General features: G+C 45.3%; 1 protein-coding gene across 18 annotated transcripts in view; it reads right to left on the bottom strand.

Moving 5' to 3' along the window:
* Positions 1-24,956, bottom strand: part of heph (polypyrimidine tract-binding protein 1 heph) — a gene marked incomplete at its 3' end in the record, with an annotated part of 317,749 nt that overhangs the window by 198,762 nt on the left and 94,031 nt on the right.

Here is a 24,956-nt window from a genome sequence, read left to right as displayed (position 1 = left end):
AGCCTTGGCCTAGTGATTCTAACCCTTATCCACGTATCTTTTGGATGTCACTAGCCGTGCCTGTCGCATGGTCTTTACATTACCTTGTGTCGAAAGCAAAGCTAAGTGTAGATGATTTATATGGGGGAAGTGGTAAGGGCGTGTGGAAAGGACGATAGACTACGGCACATGATAGCGATCGTCGCCTGGAGACCACCATAATTAGTTTGTCATACTAATGAATGAAGCCTTGTAGTGCCCAAAGGAATTGGGAAAATGTTCATTCAATAGCGACTCAATTGCGTGGAAAAAGGATTCTGGAGAGAAAAGGCAGTGGTAGGAAAAAAGTAATTTCCTTTATCAACAAATGAACATGAATGTAAAGACTACTACGATGCAAGTTTAAACATGAATATCACATAAATATGTTATTAAAAGATCTCATATGACAGAGTAGGGGTTAAACATAGTATTTGTTGTTTCTGGTGAAGTTCGAATATGTGTTTACAGCACAGAGTATATTGAGAATAACTTGGGGGCAAATTCAAAGAGCATGGTATTCCTACGTCAGCATGTAAATTGAGTCTGATATCAAAGTCCTTGCTGTTGCCCCCTTGATCGATTTAACCAAAATTGTACAATATCATCTCTGTGATATTCAAATACAGATCTCCCTTATAACCAGGAGCCACTACTAAACTTCGGTAGAAATAACGATCTACCAAAAGCATTTTTTACTCCTCCAAAAGCGACGAAAGCACTCTCTCGTTGTTTGAGTTACCTGTATTTCGCTTTGTTAAACAGCTTTTATAAACGAACAGGCCACTAATTAGGCACGTTCCGTCAGCTTACACTCCACTACACTATGCCTATTACGTCGGTAGGTAGGATATATGAGGCTAGCCAATTTCTTCTTTTGAAACTTTCGACTCAACCAAGCTAACGAATTAACAGCTTTTCGGTTACCATCAGTGGCCCTGCTCTTTGTGACCATCTGTACTCGACATACAAGCGGATCTGTTGCCTTTCCTATGTCTCCTTGGTTTCAATAGGGTATCTGAATGCTTCCTTATTATTGTCGTTTTCTCATCTTTACCCCCCCCCCACTAAGCCTCATTTCGTTTGCCACCAAGCGCCGTTTCTAACTGCACCCAGCATCGCAAACAGTCAGTAAGTTATAGTGACAACAACGATAACAGTAATAGTACTCTGCAAAGTGATAAATTGTTAGCATCAGCTTCATGCTCCATCTCTTGAGTTAGCGTGTCTTCCCGTTCGTTTCCACCCGACAAACCCCGTTTATCCTAACCCTGAACACTGAAGGCAGGAAAACTTTGGGGGCTCACACATCACTTACACGTACTGTTTTCTCCACCGAGCGAGCCATCGTACTCCCCTTTTCCACGTCGTTCCTCCAACCCATCTATCCCTCCATCGTTGCTATTGCGGCCATCGTAAGTCTGTCATGCTCCGGCGAAGGGGCCATGACTCCCTTGTTGCTTTGTCGACTAACGAAGTGGCAATGAGTAGCCTGTCGCGTTACAACTCGTTGTGCAAATTATACCTATTTGTAATGAATGTCCGTTTAGCTGTTACACTTTGACAACTAGGACAAGTACATGCCACCGCCTGCCTATTGCATATCGACTACCACGCCCCTCCTAGTACCGATACTGCTAGCATGTATTATATAACACGCTGTGGTTTAGGCTACGCCCTCGGCTTGTCAAGCCGGCAGTATACATGTGGTGAGTCCTGAACTGTCGACACTGGCGCCAGCACAACATTGCCTTTCGTCGCGATGTGTTCCTCCTGCACATGGGCCTGACGGGAAGAAAGTAAAAGACTATGAAGAGAGGTGAAAAAGACACGTTTGGTTCTGGTTGGTTTCGTCCTGCTTTTTATGGTCGTTGTTGATACACGGGCGACATGGAGATCGTCTGTTGCTAGAACTCTTCTGCTGAGAAAATTGTTGACGGAATGATCGTTGTCGAACTCTCAAATTCCGGAGACGCGCATACGCTGAAGACATGACTAACTGCACCGCCCAACACTCTGCGAGAAGCCAGCCGTACAAGTAGAACAGCGAGGCTGAACAATGGAACGGACACATTGGATGCTAAAAAGATAAGCCTCCGGCTGCACGGGCCGTGATAATAGTCTTAAAATTCTTAAATGAAGCATTCTATAACAGGTTCAGCTCGTATATTGAAGATGCTAGGCGCAAGCTGTTCAGGCTTAGTCTTCCGTTTTGAAAAAGCTAAAAAGCCTTATTACCTTTAGTTTATCGACTATGTCAACTATGCCGGCTATTCGTAGAAAATCAATTAGTGCGTTACTATTGATAACATGTACATCACACAGACATATGTACATTTTGGCACACAAATGAAAAACACTGATTTTGTCATTTTTTAGCATTCGTTTAATGCAATTTCTAGCCAACAAGTCCATAAACGCGGCCATTAGTCGACAATAACGACACCCGATATGAAGCGACAACGATTAAAAAAAATGAAGAAATCACTATGAACATAATATTGCTGCTATGGGTGTTCTACATATATATATATATATATATATAGTGCCGTTCGCAGTTAAACATCTTTGGCATATATTGACATCAATAATAGTTCAGCATATAGCGACGCTAACAAGCGAAAAGAACAGTCTTACCTAGAATCTACCCCCAAGGGAAACGGTAGATCCTCGTTAGTGCTACCAATAGTAGGAGTGGCTACATTTGCAACGATGTACATTGTGCAATATTTAAGACTTCACAGAACCGCGTGGCATTGATAAACGGCGCCACAGACAGAGTACGATCATGGCACTTACTGCATGTACTAGATATCGCATGCCACAGCCTATTTCCCTCTTCACCTGCAGTCTCTATCCATTTATGTTCCTTAAGGAATGGCAGGTACAGCATAAGCACAATGCTCGCCTCCGCCGTCGCCATCTTTGCCAAGAAGATGCTGCTTGCTACGATCTCGTTCGTGATTGGCACACCGCCCCCCAGGGCAAAGCAACATCCTTCCGAATGCGACTGCAAGCCAAGCCGAGACATAGAGCTTGCCAGCCTCTGAACGACATGTGCTTCCTGCACACACTCACTAAATACTAACATAGGCATGGCAGTCCAAGCACGTCTGAGTTGGGCCCTGCAGAACCCACTTGCACAGATGCAACGTCTATAAGCAAGCCCTGATCATGGTCCGACGTTGCTTTTACAAGCCCTATTCTACCATGTAGATATTGCTTACATAAAATAAGAGCCGTTTTATTGGTAGTTACAGTCGGCCGTGGTTTGGCACAGGTATTTAATCAGGATCCTGCATTCGACAGACGTGAAAACGACATCTAACTATAGAAGCTATTGAAACAGCCTCTAGCTGTGAAAAAATATGTAACCACTACGCGATTGGGCAAAGTGCCTGATATATAAATATCCCGTCAAACCATGCCTGGATTAAAATTCAATGGGAAAAGTTTCACCGCGAATGGTTCCTCGGTCTAATAATATTCTCTGCATTTGCGGCCTATTATCTGCCTTCGTTATCGCTCATTAAGTAGGATCTTGCAAAAACAGGATATGGAAAAGCAACAAGATCTACGTCATCGCAGTAGAATGGTACGAGTCATAGAGGCACATCGTTACCGCTCTTTCTCTTCCGTTGCGCTCTAGTCAGTGACAATGAAATCATCCCCTTAGCTGGTCAGCGAGGTATTGGTATTTATCTGTCTACTGCGTCCTTTTTCGTCTAATCTATAGCGTTATCTCCTTTTGGACAGAGCGAGGCGATGGCGGCGCCGCTACTGCCATTTATCCCATGCCATTGTCGCCTTACTTTGTATAACAGCAGCAAGAACAACGATATGTCGAAACAAAGCCAGCTGTATCGAGGCCCGGCCATTTTCGCCTTTTGTTGACGCCAGCGGGAATTCTATTAGCAATCACTTATTTCATCATTTATACTACCCCCTGCTCTTCGCTAGCCCTCTCAGGGCAAGCAGGACTTGACACACAATTCATGTTTATGCCTAGGTCTTTAATTACTGCTGCCTCAGTAAAAAGCGGATGTCTGTAAGTGTGTGTAGTTGTAGGTCTGTCTATGTTGCTTCGCAGAGCAGACAGTTGAATCTGGGTACAAAGCTTCGAAGCTGGGGGCCCCAAGGAAGTAGTAATAGGGCAATACTTTCGGGTGCCGGCTATACCATTTCTATGGCTGGGCATTTCATCTTGCGGTGGCGGTCGCTTTTTTTTTTACAGGTTCAACAGAAAGGAAGGCTGAGTGAGGAAGACTTCGCGAGCGATAAAGTGCTGAGAATCCCCCTAAAATGAACCAACTGGGTACCGATAGGACTTACTAGCCGCATAACGGCCTTTCATGCGGCTATATCTCGTAACGTGCAGTGGACGATACTTGGACAAATGCTCGTAAACTGGAGGGTACTAATAATAGTTAACAAAAAAAAAATTACTAAGTAGTAAACTTTGTTACAACCTAGGAAATCTATTTCCTTGAAGAAAAATTGCGATTAGTCTTATCGTACTATTTAGTTCTAAAGTTAAAAGAATACCTGATCAAACAATCTTCGACAAACCAATAGAGAAAAAGAGAAACGTTTGGAAATATTCGAAGAGCCGCCTCGATCTATATCGTCTGTTATCAAGATAACTGAGGTACGGCCTTTATTTTTCGTCTACCTTTGACAATCTGCATTGATCCTATTTCTATAGCCAGCAACCTAGCCAACGAAAAGCATCTCGACTTTCTTATGCTTACCTTTATTATCATTGCCGGCAGCTAAATGCACATTGGAAGACTGCTGCGAATAGGCTAAGTTATGAAACCATGTACAGAAGCATCAACAAATCAGCCAGTAGGACCTGATGCTAGTATGTGTCTACACTGCTTCTGCTCCAGTATGACAGGAGAGGGAGAAATAAAGATGGAAAGTTAGAGTGCTGCTTGGCCGTCTCACCACCGAAAAACGCACGGATGGTAGCTTGGCCTGGGGGTTTTCTTCGTCGGAACGACGAACAAGTGGACGCCTTCGCCATCGTCAGTGAAGAAAAGGGCGCATTTCTCAAAACCTAAAACGACTCCCCAGGCGCACATAAAGCAGCGGCCTTTGCCGGGAGATAGAATAGGACTAGGGCCGTTGGCGAAAGTGGGGTGCTTCCTGGTAGGCCGAACCAGCGGATAGCTTGAGCGAAAACGCCTTCCGACGTCAACAAACCACATCTCCGTTTGTACGATGGAAAAGGCTCAGCGGTGCTCGGTTTCGTGGAAGGGTTTCCCGTGTAACCCCGTGCTTGCAGTTTGCCGTGAGGGTACTACACTCTATTATAGCGGCTGGCGGCTCACCCTTGGTTATTCTATATCGCATTAGAGTGTTTACCTGGGCGGTTAACAAATACCCATGTTTCATTACCTTAAATGTAGTTGGCATTTTCTCTTATAATCTTGAATCAGTTGCCGTGGGAAATTAACTTACGATAGAAACTCCTTTGTAACAACCGTTTTCGTTTAAACACAGCATAGGATCGTAAGTGAATATGGACGTTTCTTAGGTCGGGCACGCTCTTGCATTCTATTATCTACGTGCATTTACTATCTAGCGAGACTGTGCCAATAATTATGTCCATACAGTAGACGCATAGCGAATCACAACGCAAACATTTACACATTTAGTTCTTCTAAGAAATCAGCATTTTTTTTTGACTTTTCTTAGTAACTAACTTGATTACATCACCAATACTAAATTTCAATTACTTGTTTTGACCAGGGTATTTCTAGTCGACGCTGGTTATCAGACAAGTAAGCACAGAGTGTAATAATAACTTACTATGGCGTCGTACTGTTTTCGACTAAAAATTAACTTGTGAACAGAAATAGAATCCGCGGCTGACCCTGTTAAAAGATACTCAGTGGACGACTTTTTAATTTCACCATTAATGAAATTGACATGCCAATAATATGACTGACGCGGACTCAGTCGAAGTGGTTCAAGTAGTCGCAATACTGAGAGCCTTAGACTAGCAATGGTATCTGATACAATCCCATTAGCGGGGCATGAAGCAAGCAGAATCAGGTCTATTAGAACCTCGAACTCGAGAACGCTGCAAGCGTGGACCATCGACCCAGGTTATTGCTATATAGCTGATTGTTAAATCGAATTCGCGTGGCCCTCGCTTAATGTGAAATCACCCTGCCAATCATAGCGTACTACTACGAGGCGGAAAGGCAGGGAATTAGTTACAACTATTTTATAACAAATCCTTTCACATTACACTGATTGGTCAGTCACTCCCTCTGGATTACTATTAGCTAGTTTGGAGCAACATGAAAGAGCATTGTTACATCGAGTCTGAGACTAAAGATTTCTTTTAGAAGCTGTGACAAACGTTTCGCCTTTCAAACATGAATGCCATAAGCTGGTCTTAGCCAAAGAGTCCAACTACGGAGCGTCTGCTGCACGGATCGCTGCGTTCTGTTAGCCGCTAGCAGACGATTCGGAAGGGAGAAAAGAGGAAGGAGAGGGCTCTGATAAATAGGCAATTATCGTCTTTTTACGCAGTATATGTATATTATGCATTACTGAAATTCTACCGTTTAGCCAGCACTCAGCGAGGAAAGCCTCGAGCTTCCTTCAAGAGCATCTAAGCCAATCCAACTACCGTTGCTAGCCTGTATCCATTTTTCACTGTAGTTTTCTCTCGCCATAGTCTATCTGCTCAGATTTAGCCTGAACAGTACAGCAAGTTGCTACTTAACATTGCGTGACGTGAGATTATCTCTTAAAATAACAGGTTTATTCTATTCCAAGGTGCATGCCGGGCTGTGTTGCCTATATGCGTTTTCCACGTGAAGACCATCTTCTCTCATTAGCAGTGCAGTACTAATTTCCGCATAGGCATACTTTTTATGCAGCCACCGTGCACAGTATCACTCACAAATATACATGCATGTTGCTTCGTCCCCGTCGCCATAACCTGCTTATTATCCAAAAGCCTCCAGGCTCGGCAAGATTGTCATTCACTTTGTGTTCTTTTTCGGCCGGCTCAGCCCAATCGTCGTATTTTCGTACTTTCATCCCTAACATGGCGACACGATAGCTCTCGCTGGCATCCCTACTCCCATAGTCAAAGACCCTTCACTCGTAGCTCGGTTGCGAAAGATTACCGCATATCACCGCAGGCCAACGCCGACAACCGATCAGGTTCTTTTGGCTGTGATAGCATGCGGGAGAAGGACCGTCCAACTGCTTGGTACTATCATCATGTGTCAGAAACACGGGATAGCACGACCCGAAAAAGATCCTCGAAAAAGAGCCACCACCGACCGACATCACCGCGTTCTCGAACGATAGCGTCGGCACAAACAGCAACAGTGACGACCGCCTCTACACCGCTACACCTACACAAGCATCCGGTCAGTACAGGAGACAGGACGGTCCGGGGGAGAAACCGACCCGTCTGCCAATTCCGACCCTCCGACACGACCGCATCGTCAGTTCGACCGTAACTCGGCATGCGTTCACCTCTTATCACGATAGCGGTGCTATGCTGAGATGACTTACAACTGCTAGTAGCCTGACCTGAGTCCCGGCGGACCCCTTCCGGCTAACACGCAAGCCACGGTCCGCAGTACGGAGATAATAAGACAGATTTAGCCTGGACCGACTGAGAGTGCACGTTTATGTATCTCTCTATCTTTTGACGCTCGTTCGTTTACTCAGATTCGAGGTTTCGTCGTTCCTGCCTTTTTGCTTCACCCATCTCGAATTGAATGACCTGCCGTCCCTCAGCGCCTGCCGCGACAGCTTAGTCGCCTCTGTTAGCATCATCCCTTTAATTGCTCCTTGTGCTGCAACGGTGCAGTTTAGTAAAGGGTTTTTGATGTTACTGTTGCTATCAATTGTGGTAAGCTGCTGATGGTGGAAGAGGAAGTTCTTAATAATAAAAAGGCAGCAGGAATTTTAGGAGGTAGTGTCAATTACAAAAGACACAATATCTGGTTATCATTTTCTGGACATGGGCCATAAAGCAGAGGATAGCGGATCGGAAGAAGAACGAAAGAACAGACGGTTGCCGGTAACCTGCGATCCTACTGGAAAACGAGATCGCTCGATGCCTCTTGGAGACGTGCGCTGCGCTAGGACTTGCTCGGAATCGAGTTCGAGCCAAGAACATCCGTCCTGGACTACACACTGTTCTTATCGTCGGCACAGAGCGGACCAGGTTCAGCATGGTCAACACAGTAACGCTTCTCCGGCTACTAGAAGGCAAACCGAACGACCAACGTCCCGAACGATGCTTCCTGCCTATGCAGAGGATAGAGAATACCTCTAAGGGGTCGAATGTATCCTCTGACTTGACCGATGCCGGTGTTGTCGATGCTACTTCATCCCCTATCGTAGCAAACTAGATATAACAGGTTTCTGCTGCTACTGCAGCCAGGGAAGGGCTGTGCAGCCCGTCAGCGTCGTTCTACACTGTTGTGTACGCTGGTGGAACTGATGTTGGCTGGCCGTCAATGGACGTTGTCAGCAAATAATCGGTCAACGCACTAATCCCGCAGTTCGTCCCGTTCTTCTCGGTATGACACTGTTCGGTGTTCGCCTCGTTGAAGAGGCTTGCGCGGAAAAAACGCGAATGTCTCCTACTTCTCTATGACTTTCTAGCTAGCTCACGCTTCGGGCGTTCTCCTCAGTATTGCAACAGCTATTCACCAACAGTGACAACGGCGGTGTTAACGGTGAGTTACGATAGCCACACTAACAGACTAATATGGAAGAACGGACATCACTTGCTACAATCTTCCCCTTTACGTCTCTCGCTTTACCCCCGGATTTGCATTACTTTCCTCTAAGAGCAGTGGGATCATCGGCTAACAGACAAAGCATATCGTCAAGCAGGCAGACCCATAGCGGCTGGCTTTTGGGAGGCAACTGGCAAGCGGGTCGTTCTTTCATAATGGCGACACACGCGCACAGAAAGCACATCATCAGGATGATCGCCATTATCAAGCCTCTGCCATTATAAATCGACCGCTATTGCTGCTGTCCCCGTCAAAGAGATCTATTCGTTGGACGCCGACACAACCGCTTCTCAAGTCTGCTTTTTACAAACGCACGAAAAAGATGCAACGGGGCACGGTCTACTAATAACATGAACCCATTTACTGACGAATGAAACTCCCTTGCGTTCTAGCTCCTATGCTTGTATCTGAGTTTTCCAGATATGTTGTACTGAAAAAAGAAGTGGGAAGATGTGGTGAGTTCAAACGAGGAGACTTCAGAAGGAAATACTGACGGTTCGGAGCTACCAGGAGCAAACTAGGTGAACATTTCTATATGAACTTACGTCGTTGGTTTAGGCTTTCTCAAAGAGCCTGTTCGGGTAAAAAAAAACAGTAGAAGAGCGTGGGCAAGCGAAAAATTATAAAAAAAAAAGCTGTTTAAGGATATTGTTACACACGGAGCACTGTAGTGAAATATTGCCTAACAATTTTAGACTTTCATAGATAGATTTTTCTGAACGGCTATAGGAGGCAAGCTAGTAAAAATGTTTCGCATAACTCCCGTAACTCCGTAATGAATCTTTCTAAGCGCTCATTCGCTATAAGTTACCCATTCTCCCCTACAATTTAAGAATAGACTCCCTGAATAGAATTTATATACATAGTTCTGTCTAGAGGTTAGCTAAGTGTGGGCCGTCGATGGTCTTATGATCTAGATGTTATTGTCCATGCTAAATAATTCGATGCCTTCATTATAGCGCACCAGAGCCGTCCACAACGAGATCCACTTACGCAGACAGACATACATAGGCTTGTCGAGGTAGAAGCTTCAGCAAAATACGATGACACCACAGAAAACGTTGCCAGTTATCGATGTCTAAACACGAGAATCCGTCCCTGTAAAGTATCGTCGATAGAGTCGTCTTTCATTTCCTTACACCCTTTATCCATCTTTCTCTCTCCATCTTCCCGTTTTGCTTTCATGCAAAGCAGTCCGTTTGGCCGTTGGGTTAGGCCTCGCTACGTCAGTCTTATCATCCCGTCAGCGTAAATCCATAAGCCGATATTTCCAAAACATATCAGCGCTGCCGAGATGACGTGGCCCACCGCTATTCCCGTCGGCGTTACAGGGACAGACAACAGCATCACACGACAGTAAAAACAAAGAGGGAAAAAACGAGTGATACGTCCTTTACGTACCTAAGTACGAGAGGCAACGAGGTATTTATACCGGGCTACAACCAAAACAAAGGAAGATTGAGGCTATCGGCAGGGGCATACGCTCATCGCAAAAGCCTCTCTTTGGTCCCCTTTCGCCCCAAATCCAAAAAGTGTCGAACTGTTAGTGCAGTAGTGAACCCAGCTGTGCGTCTTATTCTGTTGCCACCACGATGCTGCATATGTAGCGTAATTGGGCAGCTTACCAACGGACATTGCTACTAATGCATACCCGTGACCTATGGGCGGCATAGACTCTTGGTTTATCATAGCAAAGTTAGAAAAATAAGTTCAGAATAACTATAGCAAAAAAAAAAAAAAAGAAACACGAATAATGAAAAGCATCGACAATAATCAGCAAAGTAGCGAAGCTGGATCTATACATATCGTTGCTTACATATCTGAACTTGTACGTCATTGGGCATAACGTAAATAATATTTGCAAAACGAAATGTACTCAGTCATACGCTATACTTAGATATAAATAACGAAATCGCTTAATCAATGGACAATGTTATGTACAAATGTGCTGTTTATCAAGTGGTAATCGTATCATCGAGTAATACTCGTACTACGACAGAAGCGTGAAGAGGTTCACGCCTTTGAAATTAAACTTCGATACCCCAATTGTAATTGGTGTTTTTTTGCATCTATGATAAGTTGTAGATAACGGTGCACAGCGTTTATAAAGTTGAGACTTAATACACTTTTTAGGTTTTGAGATCGAATAAACAAAAAGTCCCGGATCAAAACCGTAACTGACTCTCACCTAGTGCTTGGAGCCTAATTCTCTAATCCGATTCTGTTGCAGCAACTTCCAGTGATCCCCGTATCTTAATGGCTTATATGTGCTGTTTATTCAACCTGCTTCCTACCGGGTTATCAGCAATGGACCCTACCCGACTATATATCAGATAGCAAGACACCAGACATTCACAGAAACGTACATTTTTTACTTAAATAAAATAATACTTCTTCTAAAATCACGAACAAAAATTTTGATCACAATCACTACATATAAAAGGTAGTACATCGCAAAATGTCCGACCGATTCTTCAAACATCAATAAACCTGCTTACAGTTTTTCTATACACGCAGGCCTGCACCACTTTCTCGAGGCTTAATTGATTCTTTTTAGACCTGTGACGACCTTGCTTTGCTTCTGCCTTCTTGGCGCTTCTCGTTTCCTATAAGCATAGTCATTTTACTTATTTTTCTGGAACATCACCGCTTCTACAATACCCTAATGGCCTGCCACTCTCTTCATTGGAACCGTCCCAATCCACCGTCTGTCCAGCCGGCCGTTAACGCTAGCTGTAGAAACGCTGCACGAAAGTCCATCGGTCTTTGCACAAAGTGGCCACTTTCGAGGATCGGCGCAACCTAATGGACTGCTTGCCCCGTACCACTGTTCCAGTGTTTCCTCACGCCCCGTAGCTTTTGTTTCTCTCCTAGTTTGCACAGTGAAGCTTGACGCATGTCGGTGGGGCATCCAATTCGTAGGAAGTGGTAAAAGCGATTAATGTTAGCGCATCATTGCTCTACTGCTGAGAGTAACCCAACCGTTCCCCAATATTTACCCAAATGGCAGACATGCTGACATACATTAGAGATCTGCAGGCAGATTGCACCGCCAGGGTTCTTCGTCCTGCCATGATGGCGTCACGGTTCACGCCGCGTTTTTCCGCCGTAACAGCAGCAAAAGCTGCAGGGGGGGGGGGGCACCTGGTAAAGAGTGCCGCTTCGACCGAAATCGAAGAGAAAGAAAAGGCAAGAAAAGAGATGAAGGCGGACAACGCTCAGTCAAGCCAGACTCGGAGCTATCACGCCGCGGGTGAAAAACTGCTGTACGTCTCGCTCGACTTCGGATCACCCGGGAGACCAAAAGAGAGACAGCGCACCCGTCATTCCCTTACAATACTACACAACAGTGTAATGCTAAAGGACGAATGTAACAGCCAGGGGCTTACAGAGATTTCACCATTAGACGGCAACGCCCTTCCTATTCTCAATCGCACTTTACATCGCTTTTATCTCGACGTCTGGCCTTTCGTATTTATTTCTCTAGCATTTGTAAAGAAAGCAAAATACGGTATTCTCGTTTCCTTTGCTCACAATTGGAGAAACGCATTAGGCATATAGCAAACGTTGGGCATCTCCACGTTAATAACTGGCAGTATTGGGTAAATAGCGGCAAACTCAGGGTAGCGTTCCCCTCAAGATCACGACCTGACAGGTCCCCTGCGCGCCGTGGCTTTCGATCTGTTAAAATGTCGTGCTAATGTACGCGAGGCGAACGATGACGAGAGCCTTATATATGTTTCAAAAAATTAGACAACTGCTATACGACTAAATGTAAAGGTTGGCGGGTGAGGAAGGAGGTCAAGTTTTTTGTTGTCACTCATTCTTCGACTGGTATATTATATTATGGGCTTACTTAATTGTTCATACATAACATTTATTTTATCGGGGTATCGAATTGCCCTTCGATGTATCGCATTATCATATTGAAAATCTTGGGTAGTTTCTAAGTTTGTGCCAAGTAGGCGCTACATCTTCGGCTTCTTCCGTATCCAATAGACCGGTTTGGGCAAGCGTGCCGCTATGTAAAACCGGTTTCAGCCACACGAATGACAAAGCGTCGATACGGAACAGCGAATTAGATACTGGATTGTCTAATTGATCAGGTAACTGATGTATTCTGCTAGCATTCAAACGACAATTTGTCTCGCGGGCTCGTTCAGCTCCCATTTGATTTCTTTCTCTTTAGCTGCAAGCGAAGACTGAATGGAGATTCTTTCGATACGAGTGTTTTTCTTCCGCGGTGCGAGCTGCTTCTTAGCTGTATAACGCTTTTACTTTTTCCACACTCCCAACACATCGCACTAGAGACTTAACGACCGGTCGGGTAAGTGGAAGAGAAGCCAAAGTAAGAATTCGAAAGCGAGCAGAAGTGATTCGAAAACGTACGTTCTCAGCTTTATATAGACTGTATCGTTATTAGAAGCGAATAGGATTGGGCGATTTTCAAGCTTCGCTTGTAAAATTAATATATTATTTTGTATATACACAGTGTAGAGTACTGGCTTGCTTAGAGCATTACGTATCCGCTACCAATAAAGGCAATGCAACGTTCAGCGTCAAGCTGTCGTAGCGATTTGATCGATGATCGTAGCTCGAAGTGCTGGAGCTTAAGTTTTTGCTGGGCCTTGGGCCGAGTGACACCGGCGGACATGATATATGTATGTGGGTACATTCTATCCATAAATTACGGTAATTACTTCACGGTTCAGGGTTTCTCCTATACTTTATTTTTTTTTTGAAACCACTCCTAGGTCCAAAACTTAGCAGGGTCAAGCTGCGCTGGTCAAGTTTCCTTATATCGTACGATCGCCATTTTTATAACATATAGACTCTCAGCCGTACAGTAGCTACCAACCTTGCTTTCCACTAATTCGTCAGAAAATTCGCACTATTTTATGCATTATACCTTCCGCCCGGTATTTATTTTGTTTATGCGTTTCTGCTGGCGTTAGAAGCACGGCATTCAGTTTCCAACGGCAGCGACTTGTGCTGCCGTAGCGGCGCGCTTAGACCCACTCTTCTCTCTTTACGGCAACGAGGGCGATTCTAAGCAAAATTCCGGTTTTGGGCTCGTTGCCGCTTTCGTCTATGTTTGGCTGGCTAGTCCATCCTCCGCTAGCGCGCCACGCCTGTCTCACACGGTTCCCCTGTACTCTTTTAGTCCATCTCAACCGAACAGGCAGGTTCTCCCGATCTATTCCTCCTTTCGCTGTCTCGTTCTCCCTGCTCTCTCTTTTCTTGCTGCCTTTATCTTTTGCCGATACCTTAGCGTTCCGTCCTGCATGGTGCCTGACCGTCGTCCAAGCGTGCAGCAAACCATCGCTTCTTCACTTGTGAGTTCTGCATTGCAAATGAGAGAGTGCCTTCAGTCGCTGGAGAAGCAGTGCCAGGCGCCGTTCAGATCAAAGAATAAACAGCATTACAACACTGACATCAGGGACGCATGTGGCAGGAGAAGCCGTAGTTGCTCCCCGGTGGTCGGAGGCAAGCGGCAAAGAATAAACAGCAATACTAGCGGCAGCATCGACTAGAGCTGGAGACTGTGCAGGTCATGGGGAAACCACTGGGCCACTGAGTACCCCTGAGTACTTCTGGTGTTGTCTCTTGGGAGCCGCTCAGGGATGGACGCCCCTTCACGTTAGCGCAGTAAGAAAAACGGATGTGCGCGTTTCGCCGACGGCGCATAACGTGCACCCAGCCATGGCGTGGCTTCCAGTTTATTCTGCGTAGGATAATAGTTGTGTTGGTGGTGCTGCAGTACCAGTATTATACAGTGCTTGGTTGTATGTGGTATTTCCTCATTTTCCCGTCTTGGGCTATTTTCGCGTCTTGGAGTTTGGAGAGAGTTTTCTTTTCCTGTGTTTCTGCAACAGAAAGTAAGAGGTGGCAGAGAAGAACCTATAGACTAAATATTACGCTATTACTATTCGCAGTAACTTGAGTGTGTGTGTGTGGGTTTGCGAAAACCAATTCACGTCACGTTAATCGTTACCTTCGTGACTTGTTCGCACGTCATTTTTTCGTTTTTAGCCGCTAACTTATTTTGCATTTATCGTCGTATGGGTATGCTATCTCTGTAGTTAAGTGGTCTCCAGGCTAGCAACAGATGAAGCCAGTATGTCGGTATTATCAGCAGCGCAACATACCTCGCGCAGTAAAAGAAATGGCCATTATGAACGAGGACTTACTAAGAGATTTTTGGTGTTTTTGCGAACCCGTCGCAATCCTATATGTTATAGTTAATAGCTGGAGAAAGCGAATACTTGAAAAGGGTTGTTCGGTAGTACATGTATGGTAAGGGCGTATGGGAATAAAGCGATTGAAGATGACTTGAGCAATCCACGCTGTCTTACACAGAAGCAAAAATGAGAAAAAAAATATCGCCAACGTGGCAAGCGACCACGAAAGAAACACTAACGGGTACCTCTTCAATTTCAGGATCCAATGTCCTTCTTCAGTCCTGCTCACATTGTTGACTATAGTTTTCCACTGAGCAGTTTCCTGAATCCAGTTATTCACGGCATCTACAATTGTGTCTGCAAGAAACAAATAATATCCAGCTCGCCCGAGCTTTTCAGCTATAGCATTCTCTTCATGCATACCCCCTCTCTCTAGAAATTCCCCACGGTTTGCGCAACCTCGAGTTGTAAGGCGTAGACCATCCGGCTATGATCAGGACGATCATTAACACTTTCTGGTCCCTGCACGGAGATGCGGAGTGTACGCATTATCAGGATCGGTTACAATGTCCGCAATAGTGGTAGCGATCAATCGCACACCTCATCACTGTCCTTTCTGCGTTGCGTTTGTATTCAGTGTGGTTCAGAAGTGACAGAGAGAAACAGAAAGTGTTCTATAGCCATCCTGAGTCGCCTGTTACAGCATTTTCCTCTACGCCCTAACCTCCTTCTGTTGTCATTACTTGTGGCTGCTTGCAACAATCAGAAGCCCGCATACGTGCTGGACCAAACCAGTCACATCGGCTTGGCCTCTGAGCACCGATACTCAACAGTCCTTCCTTGTGCATCGTTATGTTCTGCTAAGCCGGGCCCCTTTCTGTTTCCTAATCGAAAAGTGTAAACAGGTCACACGCATTAAACATGCACACATGCACTACACTTAACCGCAACCAATCTCGCTGTTTCTCGCGGATGTCAATAGAAGTCACTTGGTTCAACCGCTATTCCCGCATGTCTCTTCCCCATTAGCCATTCAGGATTGTTATTCTCGTAAGCGATTAGCACCGTAATAGTGTCGCATACGATCACACTTCCGCAACGATGTGGCTGCGTCTCATCACTACCATTATGGTTGTGGCCATTGCCGGTGTCAATTCTGGCAGCAGCGGCCTCAGGGGCTGAACATGGTGGCGCGGGAGCGCGAATCCGTTCCCCCCGAGTAACCCTCAATGCTTTCTCTTACGCTCCTATATTCTCAGCCTATCAGTTCGGCAGCGAACCCGACGACATAACGCACGACCAACAGTAGCAACCCATGGACGCCACGAACTCTGCAAGCCACCCTGAAGCAGACAGACAAGCAGAGTAAGTAGGCGATTGCGTACTATACTCAAGCATCCACTGCACCCCGCGGTCCCTTATTGCCGCTGCCAGCTCCAGCTGCTCGAAATCCAATAATGCAAAATTGACTCAGCTCCCGCCTCCCTTTTCCAAGCTGCCTTCATCGTGCGTCGATTGCGACACGCGAGATATTCGGTGAACAACAAGTTGGCATTTGCGCGTTCTTCCTCCAATAGCTTTTCTTGGCACGGAACACCCGACGGAGCTGCAGCGTGCGAGCGAGTTAGGTTAGAAACGAATTCACTTGACGTGTTGAATTCTACCTTAGCGTGCCGTAACGTTACCCGGTTCTGAACGGTCAAAAAGGCTACGGACTACGAACCTGCAAACCAAGAAACGTGAACCGTGTCAGCGATACCACCCGGAAGAAACTGAGATGACTGCTACAAAACACAGTGGAGCATAGAAACGGAAAACGAGAGACCAAATGAAGACGAATCGGTGCGCCTTTTCGCGATGCCGATATCGCTACGGCCGCTATTGCTATTTAGCTTCTGCTGTTGTTCGGCGCTGACATTTGAAGCAGTCGTAGCGTCTGAGCGAATGTCGCTTAAAAAGGCGGCAAATCTGCCAAGCTTCTGCTGCCTCTTTCGTGTTGGTCGTTCACAGCCATTCCAATCTGCATGTGCACCTTGAAGCGGAAGGAACTAGGTCTGAAGTGGTTCTAGTGGCTCGGAAACCGGAAACTGCATAGCATTACATTGAAGAGCAAGGTTTGGAAATAAATTGAACTAAATCTCAGTGAGCAGCGACATATCGAACGTCCCTGAAAGCAAAATAGCCAGTTCACTGCGGGGGTATGTGGCGATACGTTTTTGGGGAGGAGTCCATGCGCTAGGGTCAACTGCGTCGAATGCACTAGTGCGCCAAGTTAGAGACACGAAGAAAAAGCAGATAGTGCAGATGCACGAAGGATGCGTTGATTCCCTTAGGTAGGTTGTAATAGGGTGGAAAAAACAAGAAGAAAACCTGAAAAAGAAAAATTGGAAAAAATCCTAAGATCCATTCGCATTACAACAGATCATCAATACTGAGCAAAGGTAGTGATATCATTGAAGTTACCATCTGAATGATGAGGGCTCATTACAAATGCAATCTGGTTTTTAAGGGTGGCGGAATGTGTCTACGGTAGAGAATAGGCCCACTTATCCAGTGACACTCGGTGCTTTAGGAAATGTGCTCATTAGTGGGCCGGCAGATGTGCTAAACCCCATCAGATCGCCCGCTTTAGCTAGTTTGCCATTCAAATGGAAATGCCCATGGAAAACACGAAATTCAGTGCTACACGCATGTTTAAATAAACCTTTGTGTAAATATATATTTCGTTCAAAAGGAAATCATACCGGCACGGTTCAGTATGCATGACAATGCAGAACGTCTTAAACCTGCAGTACAAAGTAACTGATAAGGTCAATCCAGCAATGATTATCAGCAGTGGATCGTCTACGCCATCCTCAATCTGATAAGCCAGTTTCGACAAGTTAGTTCTGCGAAATTGAGGAACTAGTTCACGTGTTTTTAGTACAATGATAACTTATTACACCCGCATGTTCTAACATGTTTTTGTCAACATTTCGCCAACACGCGAACAAACACCTCAGATACTGTCTAAATTTATGCTTGACTGTCCCATACGCAATAGTCGAGGTTTGATTGATAATGCTGTTTCTCCCAAATTTTCTCGTTATTATTTTCTTTGTCTACTTTTTTGTGCAAATGGCGATATTTTCAAACTTACTGCATCTCTCACCACGTCCGCAGCGAACGACGCAACTATCCGCGCCGTTAAAAAGAACGAACGTTACAGGTGCGTCCTGTAGCCCCCCTCACCCTTCCTGAACCCCATCATCTGCCCTCTGCCAGCCTGCCTGCACATATCCTGTCACACAACGTAACCGTCGTTTTTCTACCGCTTAGCGATAGAAAAGTCTCTACGGCGACGTAGTTTGCTTCCAAGAGCCTGTTTGGCTGCTGCTGGCGCTGCCATCGTAGGACGTGCAGCGCATAGCCAGTCATAGTTGTTTAGAATACATGAAGAAGGTCCCGCTACCCACGAAATGAAGGCGCCCGCCAGGTTTTGCTACTAGCTGTACTAGGGAGGACAGGAGAATGATCGCCAGGGTATACTACTAAGGATCATTTTACCAGAACCCTGAGCCGTCGTTACAGGCAAGCAGGAGCAACGCAGGGCCAGCGTGAACGGCAAAGATGTACCGACAAACGCTCGGATAAACGAGCGAAGCTCAAACATGTTCTGCGCTAACTTAAACATAAAACATAACGCAGTGCAGCTTTCTTGCGAAAAATATTATGTCTGCTCTTCTTTCTGTCTGTTTAGGCTATGGACTAGCGCCGCTTCGCTTCTAGCATTAGTCTTGCGAGCTGGTCGCCTTTTTCCCCACTTGGTTAAGTTGCTCTGGGGCACTGCGCAATTATCGCGCGGCCGGGCTACCTCAATCATTAATGGTCAACCCACAAAGTCGTCTTCTCTCGTGAGTTGTCACTAACTGAGTGGCCGGTTAGTGACATTTTATCAACAATGGACATGGGCAAGGAGGGGATCTGTTATGTCGCGACCCGTCTCTCCCGCGGTGATGCACGGAAAAGGTTCAAATACCAAGCCAAGACAAAATCTGTACCATAGACACATCACTGCTGTCATTTCTGTCGCTTCCATCACATCATTGTTACAACAGTGTGACGTGGGTTCGTTGCCCCGCGTTCCGTTTCCTTCAGTTAGTGGCTACTTCTGCCAATATAGATGGCCGCTGGCCGCAATCTCTTTTTTGCTAAGAAAGAGATAGCTTGGCAAAATAGGATAGAATTGCTCCTAACATGGTCGCAGTTCGCTGGTGGACGGACAGACAGACGAACGATGTTGTCGGCAACACCGTATCCATTAGGAGGAACATATCGAGCACGGGAAAGGAAAAGCAAGAAAATGGCGCTAAAGGCCCTACGACTGTAACGTTGGATGAAAAAGAAGAACGCCAAGCCTTAGACAGACAAACGAGCTAATGGTCATATCTATGCTTCGCTCTACGAAGCTGTATATGACAGTACACTATAGAGTCGTGGTCGTATGAATGGAGAATGTGGCAGGCCCGACGCGCAGGCCAGACAAATAAGAGAAGTGCATTACATAGTCTAATGAAGCTATGATATTGATGATGAAACAACACTACCATTTTGAGAGGTAGGGAGTTTGTTACGAAAGTATGCCGTTGCGATATGACATTAAAATGTCCTAAAGCGCCACGACGTCGCTAAGAAATTACGTCAAGTTTCGACAAAAAACTGGATCAATATTGCAGTAGAACGTCTCTCCAAATATCGAAACTTTAACTAATAACTTTTGTAACACAAATAATGACGGATAGCACAACTCAACCAGTTGATAACTACCGCCAAGAATTCTATTCCCATTGTCCTAATTGTCCCATTTTGCCCCTAACTCTTATATGGGAGAGAGATCTTGCATTACCATACAGCACTCCGTTGTCTGACACGCGTTGAACATTCTGTTAGTTGTGGAGTTTGACTTTAACAGACATTTGCGCAGCTTTGGACAATGCCCCAAAGTGATGCCTCATTCCTTCCTATCCGATTCGGCACCCCACCGCCCACCGTCGTCATTAGTTTCTGTTTAGGCTAATTTCGCATTGCTTTCGTCCATTTCCTTAGGGAGCGTCGTTCCCAACAAACAATTACCATATTTTCCTCTTTAGGCTTTATCTTGTCTCAAAGCTTACGCGTTAGTGCGATCCCCACTCCGTGAGTCGGTCGTAGGATACGACAAGTCGTAGCAACTTTGCCCCGGGGCGTTCTACTGGTTTAACCGCCACCTATTCAGTCCTTTCAGGATTACAACGATTAGTAATAATGCTAATCGTGCTAACAGTAGTGGCAGTAGCTATGCTACTGACCGTAGTCAAGGGGCGAGCCGCGGGAGAAACGCATGCAGCAGCGTACTGTGTTTGTCGTACTAACGTGTCGCAAGAATTCAATGGATTTAATGCGCGTGCTTTGTACTACTCGGGCGCAGCGATAGGGCAGCTTCCTCGTACAACAGCGAGCGTCCCCTCCACTTCGACAGATTTCGTCCTATAAACTGCTCGCCAACGCTATGCGCAATAAGGACAAAGAGAACAATAACATCGCGCTCGGCGTATTGCTTTCCCCGCTAGACCTTGCTTTTCTCCCTCCCAGGCTCTCTGTCCCCAAGCTTCTTTTCCCTGCATATGTCGCAATGGGCGTGGAACCCTGTTGTGAGCTGGGCCTATGTGGCCGATGCTTCGATGACTGGTCGAATTTATGTAACTTTCATTTCTAGACTATTCGCACAGCCGCGACTGTTACCACAACTAAATTCATGTTTCGAATTTTATATTCAATGTTACTGCCGTTGAGCGCTGCTTTAGAATACCGGTCCCCTCTGGCACAAAACGTAGTGCGTCTTCAAAAATCGACGCTAGGACTACCTAACTTTTGCGTGAATTTTTACACGCGTTCATCAATCTGCCAGCCTGGCCTATTCGGAACAAAATGCTGCGCGTGAAACTGTAACTCAGTGTAAAAGCGGTGGCCACTTGCTAAAATGAAGTTTAGAAAAGGGTATGCGCTTGTGTTTCGGGAGTAAACTTCAAAAATGTAATATTCGTGTAAATCCGTTTCTCTGTTAAGTAATATAAAGCATGCCCAGGCGCTCACTACAGAACGCGTGGCCGATATATGGATGGTAACAGAGTCCAGGCTAATGCAACTTTAAAAGCAGCTGGGGCAACTCCCCTAGGTAAGCTCGCAGCATCGCTGGAAACTGTTGCCTCCCCGCTCCTTTGTTCAATTGTCTTTACACAAGCTTCTCGTTTTGCCCCTGATGGATGCGAATGTTTAATATGCGTTTGATTTTCTTGCATCGAGTGACAAACGGGATGGATACAGAGGGCGAAATTACAAGCAAAATAGATGACAGAAGAAGAGCCTTAGGGTGAGAAGGTGTAGACGACGCGTGCTACCTTTATTGGTGGACTAATAAGCCATTGGCTGTTACGACAGGCTAGCAGACCGGGTAGTTGTTAGTTCATACTATTAAATCGGAACCGCTTCAGTTGCTGCTGATACGTTTTATATTCTCGTTCTTTTTTACTGCCTGTTTGGCCACCTGCGATTACACTCCCGATAGATCGATGTATTTTGTGGAACCCTCATCCGCTTCTGACATTTGGCAAGGCAGAGGGAACATTGCCTGTGGCCTCGGAGAGTGCTTGAAAAACTAAAAAAGGTTAGGTCGAAAGAAGTTGGAAGAAAGCGGGAAAGGACCGAGAGTCAAGCTGTGTGCCAGTACCGATCATAACTGCGTGTTCGGTCACCATCAAGGGTAAATCACAGAACTCATCGTTCTGAAATGTACAGTATATGCCCTCTATCTGGGTGTGCATAGACTTACACAGTAAGCATACGCGTTAGTCTTTGAGGGGTGGGGCTTCCGTGCTGTTTCTATATACAACAAATAAAACAGACCGAATGTTGCTTATCTGGCAGTTAGTGCTGTCTCGGCTGACGCCTCAGTTGTTGCCAGAAGCCTGGGTATTCATTCGAGGCCCATCGAGGTCCGGCAAGGAATACTACGATTATAATTCAGCATGGGCAAAAATAGCTCCAGGCAGAGCGCACCATTGTGATAAAGAGCAGCACATTTCAAGGTACATTTGTTTTCGCCGCCTTTGTAATGCTGCATCACACTATAGTGTGTATGGCCATGGCTCGTAAACGTAGCCAAATTCCTTTTCCAAATCTGAGTCTGTGTAAATCGAATGTATTACAACGCGATGGTCCCACACAGTCATTTCAAAGTCCGCTTCCCTAACCGTAACTCGCAACCCGTCATCAACAGACTCGCCCCAGATGGTACTAACCAACATTGTCAGCAAGACTGCTGCCTTTGTCAAAATTTTTTTGGTTCCACTGTCTGGTTAGATAGTGCTTTGCGGATCATTGCCATGGCACGCTCTATGGTCCAATTAGCAAAAAATTATCGCATTTTACGGCCACAATCTAAACCTTAGCTGGTTCACGAATAGCACATATTCGAACGGCTGCATTAGTCTGATTATTTTTTCGCTTTTTTTTTATTCTTAAGTATTGAGCTAACGTATCGTATTTTGTTTATATATGGAGCACCACGCCACACCCCTGCAGCATCTGCGCGCTTGATCAAGAGTGGTCTGGAACAAAAAAGCATTTTAAACACTAGAAATAATCTTGGTATCTAGTTCTAAAAACTTGATTTCTAGAATATCTAACCATGTACATATGTTCGGGTGGGTTCGAACGAACCGAACCGGTAATTCTACTTCATTGTTTAACTACGTCGTTATTCTTGAAGTAAGCATATATTTATTTACTTATAAACATGTTTGTCCTCAGCGCTAAGCAGGATTAAGCAAGCGTGCTCGTTGGCCAAGGTTGAAATCAATGAAACGAAATTACTTTTAGGCCAGTCCTTATTTTCTGCGTTTAGGTTAAATGTGATTGTACATAAGATGTTATGCCAATGCATATCTGCCATCTTCATAAAGTAATGCGAGTAGTAGAGCGGAGTCGGTTGCTTGTGTCTCGTTATCGGTATCACTGGTTTCGTTCTATTAGCATCTAGTAGTAATTACGTTCCTATTCCGCACTTCGCATTGACAGGGATCGGTCACCGTAGCAAGTCACTCAACCGATTCCCAAAGCCCTGTTTCCTTCGATTTTTTTTTAAATAATCCTGGTGATGCTGCGGACACTCACCGTTACCGTCGATCAATCACATACGAAAAGATACATCGACGATAACACGAATTTATCGTGTTTGCCGAATTAGTCGTAGAAGCAGTAAACACTTCGTGTTTTTAGGTCCTACAAGCGAATATAGATCAGGAAGAAGAGACGACCGAGACCAACTGGCACTAGACGCTATTTCCAAAGAAATAAAGCTACAAGTTCTGAACCATTGTCGAACTAACAGCAGCTTCTGTAGAAAACAACGTCTGCAGCAACAGAAGCCACCCGTTTGTAGAACTCTGGGTTTGCATCCAGTACCATTCTACATACCTATCTTCTTCAGATTGGGAGAATACACATAGACGTAGCTAGTAATACCTGGTTCTGCTGAGTCCCGCAAGTCCTTACGCATGGATATTGGGGAACGAAACCTTAGTTTAGTGACCCAACTTTGCTTGACCGCATGCTTACCCCTCCTTGCACAAGCCTTCCCTTTCGTACTCATCGCAACCACGGCAGTCGGCTTGCAGTGCCCAGCCTTCTAACGTCAATGATGTTTTACACTTGACCGCACGCCCTGTCTGTTTGTGCTCTTTCTGGTGTTACGCCGATTACAGCTCTATGACCAGTTGATCAGCTACCACTGCAGCTCTCATGTTTTATACTACTTACACACCCGTGTTAAGACCTCTTATCTCGTAAGGTGATTTGTTAGGGAAAGGTCAACAGCCGACAGTACAATCACTATTATTATGACTACTTTATGTTTCGTCTTACCTCCTGGAACAGTGGCGCATGACGGAACGGCTACACTGGAATATCATCATTTTCCCACAAAGAATTGGCTGGGCTAATTGGCCAGTTGGTAAGGTCTAATGCATTCCGTCTGCGACCCAGACCGCAAACCCGACGACAAAGGACGGGGGGAAAGAGTCAAGGGAATAACGGGCATTTATCTGTTTCTAGAAGAAGGTTAAGGCCGAAGATCGTCGAACGCGCTCGTCGCCATTAATAACAGCAGTGGCAGTAGCCGTAGATCACAATAGCAACATTTAACGTTAAAAATAATTGGACCGAATAATGGTCCTGTTCCCACAACAACAATCATTTGACGATAGTGCTACACTCTGTGATGTATGTACAGGTTAAGAAAGGACAACGTGCTACAGCCGAAAAAAAGGTGGAAGTAACAACTCAAGAGAAAAAAAAATCAAACCATATTAGCCGGTGTTTTCAACCATATTCAACCATATTAGCAGCTAGTATATTGAACCGGATTAGAGGCGGTGCATGCTTAGGTTAAAGTCTGGTTTTGCCCTAGTTAAAACCTTAATGCCCAGTATATATAGGGGATTTTCGTAGTGGGGATCTCGTAGTTTTATTTGCTCGGTTTTCGGAAATATTCTTGCCTGGTTAGGAAGGTCTTTGGTAATGGTTGGATTTAATGCCAATGGATAGTGTCGAATTGTCATGTTTCAGTTTTCAACGTTCAAGTTTCTTAACTATGTAATTTCAGTCGACACACAATCATTAAATGTCAAGAAATGGGAGCCCATTGGCTTCTCTCGGTTCTATAGGTATTGTAAAAACATCAATCAATTAAGTCTCCTACATTAGGTAATGACATGTGGCTGATCTTCCCGGAATAATAGTCAGCTCCTCGTTCTATTTTAATATAGCTTTCGTAGTTCTGGCTGATCAGCACTCCACTTTAAATTCAGAGAATAAATTTCAAAGCTAAAAAGCAGGACTGTACCCTTTACGCATGGCTATAGGAGCTTGTATTGCAGATCGCGGTAGA

This window comes from Varroa jacobsoni, unplaced genomic scaffold (genome assembly GCF_002532875.2).
Source record: "Varroa jacobsoni isolate VJ856 unplaced genomic scaffold, vjacob_1.0 scaffold_332, whole genome shotgun sequence".
Lineage (NCBI taxonomy): Eukaryota > Metazoa > Arthropoda > Arachnida > Mesostigmata > Varroidae > Varroa > Varroa jacobsoni.
The sequence above is the reverse complement of the archived record's forward strand: the minus strand, read 5'-3'. Positions and strand labels throughout refer to the sequence as shown.